The sequence below is a fragment of the Eucalyptus grandis genome, chromosome 8 (genome assembly GCF_016545825.1).
Source record: "Eucalyptus grandis isolate ANBG69807.140 chromosome 8, ASM1654582v1, whole genome shotgun sequence".
In the NCBI taxonomy this organism is placed as follows: domain Eukaryota; kingdom Viridiplantae; phylum Streptophyta; class Magnoliopsida; order Myrtales; family Myrtaceae; genus Eucalyptus; species Eucalyptus grandis.
Window position 1 is genome coordinate 50597321 of NC_052619.1, and position 15152 is coordinate 50612472.

At 39.2% G+C, this 15152-nt stretch overlaps 2 pseudogenes; both read right to left on the minus strand.

Annotated features, from left to right (window-relative positions):
- Nucleotides 1-695: 695 nt before the first annotated feature.
- LOC104456489 lies at nucleotides 696-8807 on the minus strand (annotated as a pseudogene).
- A 2905-nt stretch (nucleotides 8808-11712) lies between these two features.
- On the minus strand, nucleotides 11713-14701 carry LOC120286765 (annotated as a pseudogene).
- Between the last annotated feature and the right edge of the window lie 451 nt (nucleotides 14702-15152).

Consider the following 15152-nt stretch of genomic DNA (forward strand, 5'->3'; position numbering starts at 1 on the left):
GCATTTGGGATGATCGTCAATCAAGAAATATATCTCACATAATTGATTTATCTTGTACATATAATCTTTATATTGATGGTCAATCAAAATCTTCTAAGTTGGGAATTCATGTTAGATCACAAGCTATCAAGAAATGAGATAATACATTTAAATAATTATCTTGAAAATCGTGACAAAATTGTCGTCACAAATAGTGTAGGTGTTGTGCTTATATTCACAGTGTTATATCCAGCTCTCCTGCTATTTATAGATATCAAACTTTCATAGGCCTTTGTTTATATTAAGCTTTTGTAATACTCTATTCATATCCATTCAGCATGCTGTTGATATTTACACAGTGGGCTGCTTATATCCAAGCAATACGCTGTTTATATCCGTGCAATAGTTGATTGTGGCTTCTCAATTATATTCAACAATTCTTCCCAAGACACTTTAATAGCGATAGCGATGCAGATTCTGTCAACTTAAAACCTTGTTCTTTTAGTCATTTAAATTTTTTTACTGGTCATATAAAAGGTTCTTTTAAAGCGGATATTCCCTACAACACAAATGACTTTTGCGTTTATCAAGATCAATATAAACCATGGATAGTTTTGTCAATTTTAATTATGTTAAGAGGTTTTCTCATTAGTACAAACACCTATCAATATTACATCAGTTTCAATATCTTAGAGCTCACAGAGCCACCGCAAAAGCTAAATATTAAAGGCTCTCTCGGAGAGCAAGACCTTGGTGTATAATGCATATCTAATCGAGGGGTAAAAGAACTGAGAAGTTCGTGCCAAATTCAAACAGGCACTAAGGAAAGGTTTGAACCCTAGAAATGGGTAGTCCTCAAACACGTCTTTGTTCATCCTCTTCCAGGTCTTGTGCACTATATGCCTGATGTGTTCCCGTGCGGCCTCCTCTGAAGCGCTAGTTTCATTCATGTAGCATTCCAATGCTTTGAAGTTGTCTCCTCGTGCCAATTCATACTAATTGGATGACATTGACAAGTGCCAAATATAAGTTCCATTATTCATATCACATGTGTATCAAATAATAAAAAAAAATAGAACATCATCGTGAACACTCCGATGATGTACTCTTCTTTTATAAGTGGTTATTTACAAGGAGAAAAATAAATGTCAAATTAAGTTACCGATGATGTGCTGAGATCATTGTTGAGTCGAAGGATCTTGCTAGAACAGTGCATGACACTTGGAATTTTTGAAACGTGTTCAAGTCCCTCTTCCATCAATCTATTCGTGGTTAGGAAGTAGCTGTCCAACAGCAACACCAGCCCTCCGATTGAATCCACCGCATTGTCCATGTACTCCTTCAGTGTCGGTTTAATGGCCTTGCTGTACCAATGTACCTCCTTCATGTATGCCTTGCATTCATCGGCCCACTATAGGATTGAAATTCGAAAAGTATGTCAATGACCAAGTCTAGGGATGTTCTTTTCTCCTACATTTTGGGATTCTCAAATGTTCAAAGAGAAGTTATAACGAAAGTTAGAGGTAGAAAAATGACTTGTCTGATGTGGACAAGCAATTATTAGGTGAGAGATTTAGTAAGTCGAGATTACCACTTTCCGCAGGTAAGGAATGGGGTTGATTCCTCGCTCTCTCATCGTCCAATACCCAATTTTGTTGGTTGTGTTGTACAAGGCCATGAAACTATCTGTTATTGTTGGAGGAAGCCTATCTATGTCTGTGATGTCCCACCTAGATAAGTTATCATAATTTCAACAATCTTATGAATTTTATCATGACTCAATACGTTTTTTAGTAATAATAATGAAAATTAGTGCCTATTGTTACTTTATTAGCCCAAACCAGTCAATCACATAGAAGAAAAACAAGTTGACATAAAACATGATATGTCTAAAACACATCAAAGAATTTGTTTCATAACATATAATTTTTCATATTTTTTCGATTGCGTTCAAACTAATTAATTTTGTCTTTTTTCCTGGCAATAACAGTTACAAGGGAAAATGATGATGGTGGTGACACTAAACAAACCTGACAATGAAATTTGTTAAGAGCTCAAGCTCTTTTGACGTCCCATATATATCATAAGCGTCGTTGATAAGTGTCACCATACAACCAATCTTTGCATTCAATTCTCTGAAAGCTGTATGATGAGGCTTGAAAATCATTATACTGCTCCAAAAATAGTTTCCACTAGCCTGTCCCTATAGAAGGTCATCTTGTTCGCCCCAAGATCAACCCACCACCTGAAAAATTTGTCATAAAATGACAAAGTCAATCAAAATGCGCTAACCGATCAAAAAAAATAAAATCAAATCAAATTGCGCTCCTACGTGGATTCCACCTCAAACGTGATGTTGGCTGCATTTATGAACATTTAAAGAATACTTGTGTATACCTTGCCAGATTGCTAACTTCCTTCCTGTGGATTGATTGCACTAAATTGAAGTCTAATTTAGCCAATCGTAACAAAGAGGGGATCATGTCTTGCTGTTTCTCATACATGTCCATGAACCATTGAGCCTCCAATGGATTGGCATATCTAATGTATGATTCATGTGGCTCACTAAAAGTAGTGGGAACTTCATTGAGGTTTAGATCCTTCATATGCTTATAAGCGAAGTTCCAAGCTTCATCGAGTATGGTTTCACCTTCCAATCCATGGAAAGAAGCTTCATAAAGGCTAAGAAGCCCCTTCACATCCTTGTGGAGCAACTCGTTGAATGTGCTAATCTTGTTCATAAACCTTTGAAGCACATCTACATTTCCAATAAAAGGAATGGTAAGGTAAATTTCGATTCATCAACATGATTTACAAAAGGTTAACTAATTAGTGAATACCTTGTTGTACGGTGTATCCATGTTGTCTAAGAAGCCGGAATCGAAGGGAAGTGGCATAAAGATCATCCAAAAGTTGAGTATCTTCAATGTTGTTATAGATGGAACTAAGAGCGTTCTTGATCTCAATCTCGAAATGATATCCTAGTCCTAGTCTTTGAACCCCGTCAATGAACTCGAGTTTGGCTAGCTGATTCATCTCCTGGTCGAATAGACCCTTGACTTTTTCCTTCAACCTTCGGACTTGCACCCTATATTCATCATCCTAGGCCCATGAAAAACCCATAAAATGAGATCCGAAACAAAGTCAATGCATAAGCAGAGTTCAATAATGCCTCTTGTATGAAAACAGATCGATTCTCGTTTGAATGTCTTACATAAATCATATATAGAAGAATATAAGAAGTAAACATCCATAAATCTAATTCAAAGTACGATTTTCTTTTTATTTCTAAGTCGTTTTTGTGTTTGTGGACTCATCCCATTGAAGTACATAAAAAATAGGAAAAAAGTATACATTCAGTTGCTGTACTTATGTTGTTTTTGTAGTCAGTAATATCCTTAAACTTACAATTTGCACAATCAAGTGCTCGAACTTGTGGAATTTCTGTTCTTCCGTCACTAATTCTAGCAAAGTGAGGCCAAGGTATTGATCGATGCCAAAAAAAGGTTTGCTATTCAAATTAGCAGTGCCATCATGGAATAAAATGTTACTGAAATTTGCTTACAGTTATCTTGGGCTATTGTTATTGTAGTTTCGCAAATTGAATATCCACAACGGTCTCAAATTTTTCCACATTCTGCTAGCATTGACATACGCATGAGCTTCAAATTGCCGGAACCAAAGACCAAAAAATTTGATAGGAAATTTACACAAGCTCAAGGACCATTTAAAAAAAAAAAGAAGAAATTAGGATCGAATGTGAATATTTTCTATAGAACTTACTGGGTTTTGGGAAAAATTATCAAGAAAAGCTTAAACTTATTACACTTGTGTCAATTAAATTATAATATGTTTGGTTTGGTCGATTTAGTCCTAAATCTTTCGAGAACTTGCTCATGGAGTCCACATGGCTAATTTTGACAGGAAATCGTTGATGTGAACACTGGCCATCCTACGCGACATATTTAGCACTAATGTGGACAATTTGTAAATATATTTTATGAATTCTTTCTTTCTTTTTCTTTTCCTTTTCTTTTTGCTAGCGGTAGTTGTTGGGTGATGGTTAGTGAGGGTCTCTCTTGCTAGATCTAACAAGGGTGGGACTTGGCTAGACTGCCCTAGCTTGAGCAAGGGCAAAGGCTACCCTTGCCAAATTTGGCAAAGCCAACCCTAGCTAGGCTAGTGCGAGGCTCGCCAAGCCTCACCCTCACCTAGGCGATGCTCGTGGATACTACCCTGGCTTGGGCGAGGTTCGGTGTGACATCCCAGATTTTCAATCATGTTTTCTATTGAATAAATCAGGCATTTCATTAACGCACCTATAGGGCTGTTTTTAGAGTTGATCACTTTCGAGATAACTAGGATATTCAGGGAAGCTATTAAGGAATTTTAAGGCAATAGACTTGAGAATTTGATTAGGAATCAACTTCTCGACCGTGCTCATCTTTAGAGGCCGTTACGATACAGTATAAAATCGATTTGAAATTGGAGATAGGTCTGTTCAACTGAGAGGTGTGGCTAATCGTGGGTGACACCACTAAATTGGAAAATTCTCGTCGGCCAATCCTAGACTGATTCTTCTGTCGTTTTGGTACCTTGTGTCCGTATTTGAATCATCGAGATTTTCACGAAAATCGAGAGTCGCCAATGTGTTGAGTGGGTTCATTATGGCTCGAAAAAAATCGACCACGGGTCATTGCACTAAAAGTTTCTAAAAACTACCGGGTAGCTTAAGTCATGCTAAAAATGCACTGCATGGAAATTAACCGTGAATTCGAGTCCGATTTTAGAAATTGAAAGTTCTGTCATGTCACGACCTATTTTAGGAACATCGACTCATCCTCCGAAGAATTTCGGAGATTCTGAGATTTTCATGGAAAATTGATTTGGACGTTGAGGAAAATTGAAGGAAATTCGGATGGGCTCATTTGAAGAAAATTTGGACTTCCAAGCCAAGCTTTTGAGTGTCGGGATTTACAGAAAATTGTTTGGGATTTTCTTCATTGAAATTGGATCTCAATTTGGGAAATTGAGTGAAGAAATTGATTTTAAAGTTGGGAAATTCGGAGCTATGGTTGAAGGCTACAAATTTTAGCTTCAAAGTTGATTAATGGTGGAATTATCCTTCTAGAAAGAATTAGGGGAGAAGAGGGATTAGGTTGAGAGCTTGTGGGACCAAGTCATTCAATGTATTGGCTAAGGTTGGTGATTTTTGTTCCCCCTCCCAGCTGACTTCTCCCGCACGCTCATCCGTTCCCCTCCTCACTCGAGCGATCTCTCCTTTCCGTGGGCTTCGGTTTTGTTTTCATTTCCCGGCAACTTCAATTTTTCCCTTCATCTCTCCACCGAATTCACGCCCGTGACGCCACGCTGCAGCTCTCTTCGCCATCCCTACGTTCGGTCGTCCACGACACTACCCACCGAAGCTGCTTCCTCTCTCTCTATCCGCTCAGTCGCTCCACGAAGCCTGCATCTAGCCGCATCTCTCCACTATTTTGTGTCTCCTTCAGTCAGCAGCACCAACCCCGAAGCCATTGTTGACCTCTCCACCTCCACCGTGCGCCAGCTGCCCGTTCTCTTCCGCCAGCAACGAAGATCGAGCTCCTCTCCTTCGCTGCTCCCTTATCTAGCAGCAATTCGACCGAAACAGCTTCGGTCTTGTCGCGCCAGCCCACGCTCGAAGCCCAAGTTGCCGCACGTGAAATTCAGTCCTTGAAGCCAGCGAAGAAGTCTGGCCAGCCCACGTGAAGGTCATCTTCAAGCCTAGGTTTCAGCCCACGTGAATATTTCAAAGCCCAGCGAATTCGGCCTGCAAGTTTCAGTCTTGGGTCCAGCCCATTAGAAGTCCAATTCCAAGCCCAAGCCCGCGAAACCAAGTTCAACCGCAAGTTCAACCCAGCCCAGCAAATTGCCGTGGGCTTGCAAGGCCTTTGGGCCCGGTCCGCGTCTCGAAGTGTCCGTCGACGCCGTCGAGAATTCGGATTTCGAGATCTTCGCCGTCGAAGATCCCTGCAGCAGCTCCACCGGGAGTCCAACGTCTTCAGCCCGTGCATATCGTGGAGTTCACGAAGACCGAGGCCAGCGAAGCAGCGTCCACGAGCAGCTCCCATCTTCAGTCTTCCCTGTGGCGTGCCCTCAGCTCGACGCCAGCCCGTCGCGATAAACCGGTCTTCGCAAAGCAAGTGAGTTTTGCTCACTAATCCTTGCCTAAATTGGATTTTTAATATTTATTTATTTATTTTCGAAATTAATTAATTAATTAATTATTTTTCCGGAAATTCCGTCTTTTTAGTATGCTAATGATGTAACCATTTCGGGACCCTGATGGTGCTTAAGCTAAGGAAGAGGAACCTGAAGGGGAGAAAGACTTTGAAGAAGAAGAAGATCTAGAGAGGGATCTTGATTATAACCCTAAGGATGTGGTGAGATCCCATCCCTTTAAACCTTGTCTTAGCATAGATAGGTGTGAGACAAGTATGTTGTGAATAGTATTGTAAATATACTATAAGTTGTGCTGTTAATGAAAGTGTGGTTATGAATTTCAAAAAAAATACTGGCCTACTTTCTATCCCATTGTTTTATTATTTGGGGATTTATAACTACTTCCGTGTCTTAAATAAAGCAAAGCGGTCGGCGATACATAGTCTGGGATATCGCATTCTAAAATCGACCAAGTAGAAGGATGTGCGCGCGTCCCAGGACGTGACACTTAGGGGTTGATTAGATTTAATTAAGTGCAATTATGTGGATATATTAGATTAGAGTAATTAAATTAGAGACTTATCAATGCATGTTAGGCAAATGGTTAGTGTATTTAGCAAGTAGACAAGTCATAATATTTATTGAACGAGTCTCGGAAATTTTCTGGGCTTGTCTTGGCTTCCAATTAGGCTATAACGGGCCTAAGTTGGATTTATTGCAATTATTTAATAATTTTCGTAATTAATTAATTAATTTCCGGAAATTAGGCTGAGATAGCTGATGACTGGAATTTTATGCTAATTATCATAGTGCAGTTTGTTTATTTATTTGAGCGTTAATTTGTGTTAAATTGATTTAATGGTGTTTTTAGGATTTTATTCCTAAATTAATCAATTTTGGTAATTGATTGGAAATTAACCGAGCGTTGGTTTACAACGCCAAAAATATTTTGGTGGATCATATAAAATGGTGGAAATTGTGGAAGTGAAAGTATTATATTTTGGCTAAAGCCGATCGTGTACCACACACGGCTATTTTTATTGGGTATGATAAAAAATGATGAAACTGGTATACTATCTTGGCCTGGGGGCCCTAATCATTTAGCTTTGGGCGAGTAATTTATTATCAGTTTTGGACAAACATATAAATAGTATACCATAGTATCAGCTTTGGGTGAGCACATATTATCAGCTTTGGGCAATCATATATATATAGTATACTATGATGGCCTGGGGCCCTAATCATTTAGCTTTAGGCGAGCATATGTACAATATATTATATTATCAGCTTTGGGTGAGCTATACTATATATTTTTCAGCTTTGGGTGAGCAGTCCTAGATTAAGGTCGGACTTTATAGATAGTATTGAATGTACCGACCATGGGAAGGTCGTGATGACATGCAATCAACTAAGTCGATTGATCGATAATTCGATCTGATTGGGTAATGTGATGTGATTGTGTATATTTGATATATATACCGACTTACAGGATGGAACTGAGGTCAAGGTAAGTCTTCTAACTCGTGTTGTGCTTAGGCAGCCTAAGGTGTATTGGCTTCCTAATCGAGTCTTAGGGGGGTAGAACTTGCTGAGACGTAGTTTGATCCTAGTTGTGGGACAACATTTCAAGTCCCAAGATGATAGAACCTGAAGAGGAGTACCTAGAGGAGGACCCGAGGATGATCCAGAGTAAGATCATGATGAGGATTGAAACTCCACTCCTATCTGATGACTTTTGTTGTTAAACTTGTTTGAGTAGAAACCGACCTTTTAGCATGGCTTGTATATGTATTTATATGACTGAGTTGTTATATATGTATATAAGTGTGTTGGTTTTCAAGTTCAAGCTTTTAGTTTTACTTGTCTATCCCATTGCTTTATTGTTTGGGGATTATTATTATATACTTCCGCGTGCGTATTAAAATGAAAGGGTCGACGATGTGTCCTGGGACGTCGCTATTAATCGACCAAGGTGAGGGATGGGTGCGTGCCTGAGGATCGGGGTGTGACATTCGGCCTCACTAGATTTAGCGAGGGGCCTTTGTTGGCACTCGCCCTTGCTTGTGGTGGGTGGGGTGTATCTCACCCAGGCAAGGCTAGCACTCACGAACTTTCACCTATGGCCAATGGCCCATGACTAACCACTAGCGACTTAAAAGGAAAAATAAAGAAAGAAAAAAATACAAAAATACAAAAATATAAAAATATAAAAATTGTCTACGCAAGACACCGGTCGTACCAAGTAAAATGGCAATCATCTATATTAGCGATATTCGGCCAAAATTTACTAAATGGAATTTATTGGCAAATTGTCAAAAATTTTAGAACTCAACTTTCTTGATAATTTCCCCCAAGTTTTTGTGCTAAAAAAGGAAGAAAATCATTACCAAGTAATTAACACCGAGTGACTGCACAAAGCTATAGTCCCAAACGCTAGGCTACCAATTCGCCGAGCGTCTCACATTTTCCTGATCTTCAATCTTCATAGCACACGTCATAAATTGAGGGCCGGAGGAGGTGGAGGAGGAGGGAGAGGAGGAGCGAGGGTGTCTAAAGAAAAACAGAGAGGTTTGGTTATGACGAATTGAGGAGGGGAGGAAGCTTTTGAACATTAAAGGAAGAGCCATCACGAAATTTGTTGCGAATCTCTTTGTATACTAACCATCCTTTATATAAAGGTGTTGTTGCGGAGCATCAATCATGAAGGAAGTTTGTAGCTGCTATTGGAGCGAATTTTTCTATTCGCTCGAGCCATTCTCTAATCATTGCATTTCATTGTTTCTACGTGCACAGAGTTATACCGACACTGATATCACAATCCCTTGGGAAACACGTTTTATTTGTTGCAAGTTCAGCACATGTGATCCAAGTCCCACCGTCAGGCTTGCAGGATAACAATCATTTGTCCTGTGGCCACAAAAAAAATGTTTTAAAAGAACGATCTATGGACCACCAGTTTGCATGGAGGCCTGTATTTACGAAAGGGTGGACAACAACGTTGTCCATTTCACGTGGATCATACCTCAAAAAAGAAAACATTTTAAGGGACCACCGACATAAAAAGTTGATTATATTAAATTTGTGAGAGCTACATATCTTTTCTATGCTAATTTTTTTTTTTTTAAATTGAGTTTTTGATTTTACTTTTCTTCTTCCTTGGTCGATCGCCGACTAGAGTGGTGGCCGGCGACGACCACTGAGGCTAGCTCGAGCCTCGTCTCACTCTGGCGAAGTCGAGCTTGGGCTTTGCCCAATCTAGTGAGGCTTGACCGTGTTGGACTCTGGTGCCTTGCTGGCCTAGGGCGAGGTTGGAGCTTGCTAATGGCCGATTGCTGGCCATTGCCATAGCTGGCGATTGTCCAAGGCCAATGAAGAAGAAAAAAAAGAAAGAAAGAAAAGAAAAATTAAAAAGTTAAAAAACCAATTTTTAAAAATAAAAAATATTAAAAATGAGTGTATGCAGGAAAAGATTTTCCTTACTAAATAGCGGGCAATACTTTTTAGTTCATTTTAAAATTTTAATCGAACATTGGAAATATATGGTTATTTTTCTGAAAAATAGCTTCCTAAAAAATAATTTTTGAAAATTTTATATTTTCCATGAAATGAACGGGCCTCATCTCTAGTCCCCTCGCAGAGGTCACGAAACATTCTATCATGCACATAAGATATAGGGTGAAAAGGGGCTTATACAGAGAAAATTATAAATTTTAATCTTGGAGGTTGACATTTTAAAAGAAAGCCGGAGATTGCAATAAAAAGAAAAAAGAAGGTGTGGAAAGAAATTGAACAGTTGGCATCTATTTTGGGTTACGCTAATGGCCTCGGGAAACGGGAATCCAATCTTGCATTACTCGCGATTGATTGAGATGGGCGAGAAAGAACGCTTGACCGATTTGGCAGTCACCCCTTGAAACACTCAAGGCTACAGGAACCTGCAAACCCCATTTTTGTGCTTTCTAGATGAAACTCTGTATATCTAGTGCTTGAAGGTGCGGTTATCTTTTAACGTGCAATTGCCCAATTAATATATCTTCCCAATCAATAGTCTCTTCTACTAAATTAGATCAAAATTTAAGCATTAGGAGAAATAACATGAGATATTTTAGTAGCGTGATCGGCATAACTATTTAAAAATTTCTTATCCGTTAATTCTATTTCATGGTTGTGAAGAAGATGAACAGAGAATGCAAAAAGGAAGAGAATTGAAAGAATCGAATAATTCTTTGTATTTCATGAACAAAGGCAATACATTTCTCTGAGAGCTCAATCACACACCTTCTGTATCTATCTCTCTCCACTTTTTATATCAACGCAAGAATACAAAAATGAAGTAGAGAAAGACGACAACAGAATTTAACAGATTCTGTTATGTTTGTAAAAACTGAATAACTGTTCTCTAATAATAACGCACGTGTACAAGAACACTTGGAGCTCTGAGCTGTGTTTCCAGTAGAGGTCAGAGTCGAGCTTCTGACTTCACGCATAAATCTATTCTTCGCAACAGCTCCATGTTCACGCATAGACGGCGTAGCTATCATCACTCTTGCAGCAATACAGTCTTCAACCTTTGGTTCTTTATCCTTCTTTACTTCCACAAGCTCTGTTTCGAACTCTGTTTTATTATGCTTCTGTTCCTTAACAATGGTGAATTGTGGGGTCCTATCCATAAGCAGTTACCATTTGGCTTCATCTTTATTCCTGCAATCTTTATCGATTTCATGATCAACTGGCATCTTTCCTTTGCACTATCGATTTCCAGCTTGCACCGATTCTAATTTATCGATAACAGCCATCCGTCTTTGTTATTGACTTGTGATGGTAGTATGCACCTGATTTGTCGACGACACACCAAAAGCTTTATCCTAACTCGGATGTTTTTGGAACGAGTGAAGACATTTTTTCAGGATACTTTCTAGATAGTTACATTCTTATTATTGTGCAAACGGTTTCAATGAAAGTATTGACTTTAAGATATAATGTCTCACGTAGGAATACAATAACGTAGTCCCCTTTTTTTTTAGGTCTGTAGAATAATGAATTTCAAAGTTTTTTTGATTATGAATTCAAAACCCAAAGAACGTTATAGAAAGATAGCAGTATTGTTGGAGAAGAACACAAAACTCGGTCCAATCTAATCAATCGACATTTCAACCTTTCAAAATAGCCTCGCACTGTTCTGACGTTGGAGGATCTTTGTAACACCGTTTCAATGAAACTCAATGGTAGAAGAGAACTTTCTGTACAGCCACCGTTTCAAATTGGCATTGAACCAGCGTCGGTCAAAGTCGATCGATTTTATTTTTTATTTTTTATTTTCTCCTCTATATTCCTTTTCTTTTCAATTTTTATCCAGTACAAACAGCTAAATATTCAACATAATATAAAAATTCGATCGCCACGAATATAATTTGTGATTACATAATCAGCGACCACACAAAGCACGGAATAGCATGTGCTTCTATGCTCAAGCTCATCAATAGACTTCATGTAAAATAGTTTCGACATCTGAGAGCTCACAGAGACATCCCAAAAACTAAGAAAGACACATAAGATCAAAGGGTCTTTCCATAAGCAAGACCACTGGTCAATAATGCATCCCTAATCAAGGGGCACGGGTTTGTATATAGCTGACACAAGATAGTCCTTGGTATCATTATTGGGAAGGCCGAATCCATCTCCATATCGGTAAAAAGTATGAGAAACTCGTGCCAGGTTTAAACAGGCACCAAGAAAAGGCCTTAATCCGGGAATCGGGTAGTCTTCAAACACGGCTCTATTCATCCACTTCCAGGCCTCACGCACCATATGCATAATGTGTTCTCGCGCGGCCTCTTCCGACGTGCCGGTTTCATTCATGTAGCATTCCAGCGCCTTCAAGTTGTCTCCTCGTGCCAATTCATACTAAGCATGGACAATTATTGTTTGGTTATAAGCATAAATCCAAATACTCATCCCACTTTCGAATCAAAGAAACAAAAAAGAAGATGTACTCTTTTTTTCTTATTAGCCACTATTTACAAGGAGAAGAACAATATAAAAGTAAGTTACCGATGATGTACTGAAATCATTGATGAGTCGAAGCATCTTGCTAGAACAATGCATGATGCTCGGGATTTTCGACACGTAATTAAGTCCTCTTCCGTCAATTTGTCCGTGGTTAGGAAGTAACTGGCCAACAGCATAACCAGCCCTCCGGCTGAATACGTCGCAACATCCATGTATTCCTTCAGGGTCGGTTTAATGCCCTTGCTGCACCAATGGACCTCCTTCAGGTACGCCTTGCATTCATCGGCCCACTATAGGATTGAAACTCGGAAAAGTGAGTCGGTGACCAAGTCGAGGGACGTTCTCTTCTCATACTCTTTCGGATTCTCAAACGTTCAAAGTAAAGTCATAACGAAAGTTAGAAGTAGAAAAATGAGCTGACTGACATGGACTAAAAATTACTGGGTAAAAGATTTAGCAAGTTGAAATTACCACTTTCTGCAGGTGAGGGATGGGGTTGATTCCTCGTTCTCTCATTGTCCAATACCCAATTTCATTGGTCGTGTTGTACAAGGCCATGAAACTATCCCTTATTGTTGGAGGAAGCCTATCGATGTCTGTGATGTCCCACCTTAATGAGTTATCACTATTTTAGCAATTTTATGAATTTTACCGTCATTCAATAACAATAATGAAAATTAATGCCAACCATTATTTTATTAGCCCAAACCACCATGATATGTCCAAAGCGCATTGAAGAATATATTTGGCAATATATAATTTTTAGTATTTTTTCCATCGCATTCATAGACTAATTAATTCCATCTTTTTTTCTTGGCAATAATAGTTACAAGGGAAAATGATGACAGTGGTGATACTAGACAAACCTGACAATGAAATCCGTTAAGAGCTCAAGCTCTTCCAGCGTCCCATATACATCATAAACGTCATCGATAAGTGTCACCATACTAGCGATCTTCCCATTCATTTCTCTAAAAGCTGTGTGCTGAGGTTCGAAAACCATAATACTGCTCCAAAAATAGTTTTCCACTAGCCTGTCCCTACAGAAGGTCATCTTGTTCGCCCCAAGTTCAACCCACCATCTGAAAAAATTGTCATATGATAATTAAGTCAATCAAAATGCACTCCCATGCTGCCAGATTGATTGTGTACCTTGCCAGACCGCTGACTTCCTTTCTGTAGATTGATTGCACTAAATTGAAGTCTAATTTAGCCAATCGTAGCAAAGAGGGGATCATGTCTTGCTGTTTCTCGCACATGTCGATGAACCACCGAGCCTCCAACCTGTTTGGCCTCCAGTGGATTGGCATTTCTAATGCATGATCCACTTGGCTCACTAAATTAGTGGGAATTTCATCAAGGTTTAGATCCTTCGATGCTTGGAAGCAAAGGTCCAAGCTTCATCGAGTATGGTTTCACCTTCCAATACATGAAAAGAAGCTTCATAAAGGCCAAGAAGCCCCTTCACATCTTCATTGAGGGATTCGTTGAATGTGCCTGACTTGCTCATAAACCTTTGAAACACATCTAAAGCAATGGAAGGGTAAATTTTGATGCATCGACATAATTCACAAAAAATTAACAGTTGGCAAGTACCTTGTGATACGTTGAATCCATGTTGTCTAAGTAGCCGGAATCGAAGGGAAACGGCATCGAGATCATCCAAAAGTTGAGCAACTTCGGTGTTGTTATAGATGGAACTTAGAGCATTCTTGATCTCTGTCTCAAATTGGTATCCTAGTCCTAGTCTTTGAACCACGTCAATGAACTCGAGCTTGGCCACCGAATTCATCTCCTGTCGAATTGACCCTTGACTTCTTTCTTCAACCTTTGGGCTTCCTCCGAATATTTATCCTCCTAGCACATGAAAAACTCGGAAAAATGAGAACTTGATCAAAGTCAATGCACAAGCACTGTTGAGCTCTTGCCTTTTTTGTTGAAAATATGCCGTTTTGACCAGGTTTATCGATATCTCCTATAGAATATTGCTGTGGGTGGCCGTACATTTGATACTGTGGCAATGGATGAATGTGCAAATTGATTTTACATATCTCGAACGTCATATATAAATCGTATACAGAAGTACACAAGATGTATACATCCATAAATCAGATTCAAAGTACAGTTTGTCCTGTGTTTCCATGCCGTTTTGGGGTTTACGGACTCGTCCCATCAAAGTAAATAGAAATTAGGGAAACGGTGCACTTCGGTCACTAAACATGTCTTTTTTTTTTTTTTTTATGGGTTTTATGCTCAAAAAACAAAAGAAAATTCATTACCGCGTAATCAACACCGAGTGACTGCACAAAGTCGTAGTCCCAAACGCTAGGTTGCCAATTCGCCGATCGTCTCCCGATCTCTTGAGCTTCAATCTTCAAAGTGCATGTCAGGAATTGAGCACCGGAGGAGGTGGCGGCAAAGGAGGAGCAGAGGTGCCTAAAGAATAAGAGAGAGGGCTGGTTATGGTGAATTGAGGAGGGAGGAAGCTTGTGGACAATTTCGGAAGGGCCATTGCGAATTTTGTGGCGAGTCACTTAGTATGCCAACTATCCTTTATATAGGGGTTGGTATGGAGCCCCCCTCACCGGAGACAATTTGTAGCTGCTATTCAAGCAGATTTTTTCATATTTACTCAAGCCATTCTCTAAGCATTGTACTTTATGCACTTTTTTATTTTTTTTTCTGAACCAGCTCCCCACGACACACCATGATTAATTCGGATGAATAAGAACACAGTGCTTCGGAATTAAAGGTGCTAGAATGAATAAAAGACCCATTCTTTGACTCATTTTTACAAGCAGGTTGTACATGGGTTCTTTAAACATTTAAAGGGTAAGGTGAATGAACTTAAAAATTTAAATTTCAATCAGATTGGGTCTTAATGGAAGTTTAGATGAATTATTTTTGTTTCTACATGCAAAAACGTTTTACACATGACGTGTGCAGTGACTAGACTCCTCGCC